This window comes from Gavialis gangeticus, unplaced genomic scaffold (assembly GCF_001723915.1).
Source record: "Gavialis gangeticus isolate Ggan-Ray unplaced genomic scaffold, GavGan_comp1, whole genome shotgun sequence".
Classification (NCBI taxonomy): Eukaryota; Metazoa; Chordata; order Crocodylia; family Gavialidae; genus Gavialis; species Gavialis gangeticus.
Window position 1 is genome coordinate 41,541,607 of NW_017728997.1, and position 3,021 is coordinate 41,544,627.

The 3,021-nt window shown below is 42.7% G+C and overlaps 1 long non-coding RNA gene across 1 annotated transcript in view; it reads left to right on the forward strand.

Annotated features, from left to right (window-relative positions):
- Nucleotides 1–3,021, forward strand: part of LOC109288900 — a 15,934-nt gene that overhangs the window by 9,618 nt on the left and 3,295 nt on the right. The window contains exon 2 of the long non-coding RNA XR_002095248.1: nt 348–353. This is a non-coding gene — a long non-coding RNA (uncharacterized LOC109288900). The remainder of the gene's footprint in view (nt 1–347; nt 354–3,021) is intronic.

Below are 3,021 nucleotides of genomic sequence, written 5' to 3' on the forward strand. Positions count from 1 at the left end.
CCTTTTACCCCCCCCCCCCCCCCCCCCAATGCAGGTTTGCATGCAAAAGTCAGGCATTTACCCGCAGAAATCAAAGTAATTAATTGCCGGTGTCAGCTTTCTTCTCAGCTGTACCGGCATCTTTGTCATGCTTGCCCTGTTCTTGACCCTGTGGGGTAATTCCTGGTCGTTTTAGTAACCGGGTTTCCATGTCACCCTGTTACACCCACTGATTAAACATGGTATAATTCCTTCCTTAGATATACTATTGCATCTGCCCAAGAAGGCATCAATTTGGGGTCAATTCAAAACATAGTAAGTGAGCAGAATTGTTATTTATAATATACTTGATGAAATGTGAAATATAGACCCCTGTGGCTAAATTTTCCTCTCCACTGACCAGATGTAACAGAGAGGGATATGGCCTTCAGTTTTGAAGAGAAAGTATTAGTCCTTTCCATTAACTCTTCTGTATCCAAAGGCAACTTTCAGGAGCTGGGATGATGTGGGTCCTGAGGCCCATGTTTGCTAGTCATAAGTTCAAGACCACAGCACAAGTGTTTCACCCTGTCATGTTCCAATGCATTTGTGAATTCTGCTAAATACCTTGTCACAAGGATACAAGAAAGGAACTAGACGATTCATTATGACACATTTTATGTTTGGCAGTGTCATCCCTTTAGCAGAGACAGTCATGTTTTATTAAGTATATCAAGTGTTTTGTTTTGTTTTTCATTTTACCAGCAGGTCTTAATTTTAGAAGGGGGAGAGGGGAAATTGCTGTGTATAGACAGGATTTATGTCACATAATAAATCAAAGATGTTCTAAATATTTGGAATAGCAGGTAGCGTTTAATGGTTCTCAACATTTTTAGACTCAAGGTACTCCTCAGAAAATGCCAGCTCTTAGTTTTTTTTTTTCTTGTGAAAAATATTTTCACCCCTACTATGCTAACACTGGGATGCACCCTGCATGGCCATTGATCTGAAGGTACCCCAAGGTGCCATAACACCCACGTTGAGAATCACAGGTTTAGACAATGTAATTTCCATAGTTCTTGTTGGATACATAGACAGAAAATGGAGACAACAGAACTCAAGAAGGTCAAAGAAATTGACTTTAATTGCGTCTTAGTCAGGGGCTACTCTGAAAGCAGACTTCTGGTTTTGGCCAGTTGTGCTAAAGGTGCAATAATCAGACAAATGGCCCACAGACGAGACTCCCCAGACAGCACCCCATAACTTGGGAACTCCAGCTCCCCACCATGTACTGTTTCCCTGTCTAAACTCTCATACAAGGAAGCCCTCTGGCCAAATTCCCAAATAGAAAAGCATGGCAAACCATGCCTCCCAAATGCTATTTTCATCTTAGTCCCTGCTACCCATTCCCATTCCTTTGCCTCACCCCTAGGGAAGATCCTTCCACCTTCCCCCAGTGTCCCTTTAAAAGCTTACACTCCCTGTCCTACAGAGGGATTGAGGCTGTCAACCCCCCTCCAAAAAAAACCAAACAAAAACTCCCCCAAAAAGCCCCACATTTGGTCCCTCTCCCTTTCCACAACAAATAAAAAGTTAAATTCAAAACAACCTTAACATAAAAGCAAAAAAAAAAAGACTGGGAAGGCCAGACAGCTGGCTGTGTCCTTCTCCCTCAGTTTAGGCTGCCAAAATGGTACCTAGTAGGGCTGTGTGAAGCTTTGGTTCACAATTCAATTCAGAGAAGACTCGGCTTGATTTGGAGGCTGAATCTCTGATTCCAAATTGAATTGATCGAAGCTTAAAATTCTCCAAAACAATTCAGAGCCTCCAAATTGATTTAGAAAAGATTCAGAAGAGATTCAGTGATTCAGAAGGCAGTCTTTGAGGGGAAACAGAAACTTTAAAGTTTCATAGTTCCTAGGGTTGGAAGGGACCTGAGCAGATCATCTAGTCCGATCCCCTGCCATGGCAGGAGAGAGTACTGGGGTCAAACGACCCCAGCAAGGTGTACATCTAGCCTCCTCTTAAAGACCCCCAGGGTAGGAGCCAGTACCACTTCTCTTGGAAGTTGGTTCCAGATCCTAGCTGCCCTGACCGTGAAGTAGCGCCTCCTGATATCTAGCCTAAATCTACCCTCTGCCAGCTTGTGACCGTTATTCCTGGTCACTCCTGGTAGTGCTCGGGGGAACAGGGACTTCCCCAGTGCCCAGTTCCTTAGAGGGAGGGGGAACGGGGGAGGAAGGACAAACATCTCTAGCTGGCCAGTGAGTGTGATTTCTCTCTGACTCCCCTTTCAATCACAGTGTTTGGGGGACGGACATAGAAACAGCATAAAAGCCTCTGTCTGCAGGCTTTTCTGTCCCTTTTCTGAGCTGTTTCTGGCTGAACAACAGCATCTCAAAGGTACTGTGGTTACTGGACTGGCTTCCTTGTCAGTGGCCTGCTACGTTTTGCTCTTAGAAAGGATTGGATAGGATATAGCTTAGCTTAGAATCCCTCTACTTCTAACTCATTTCTTTCAATTTATATATGTTTGGCGTTTTTTTCCCCCCCAATACTTCTTAAATAGAAAGCTCAATGTTTTTTTTCCTGGCAGTGTGATCTATCATGATGCAGGGAAGCACACATTGCATACACTCACACAAACGCATTATAAAAGAAGAAAAAGTCAGAAGAAGAAAAGATTCTGACTATATATAGTACTTATTCATATTATTATAGTTAATTTACATACAGACTAAAGCCAACACAGAAGAAGTCAGATAGAGATTCAGATTGAAGCTAACACATACAACACAGAACTCAGAATTGAAAAAGAAGATATTTTAGGTACACCACACAACAGAACAGTACAGTAAAGAAATGCAATTAAGAAGAAGAAGAGTCACTCACCCATTTAGAGTCAGGGCAGAGAACACATCACCAAATAATAACACACTCACACACCATATACTTATTAATAATCAATAATCAAGCCACAGTCCACTATACACAACACAAAGCAAAGCAAACAAATCATAAGCCAGGCGTGCGCGCGCGCACACACACACACACACACACACA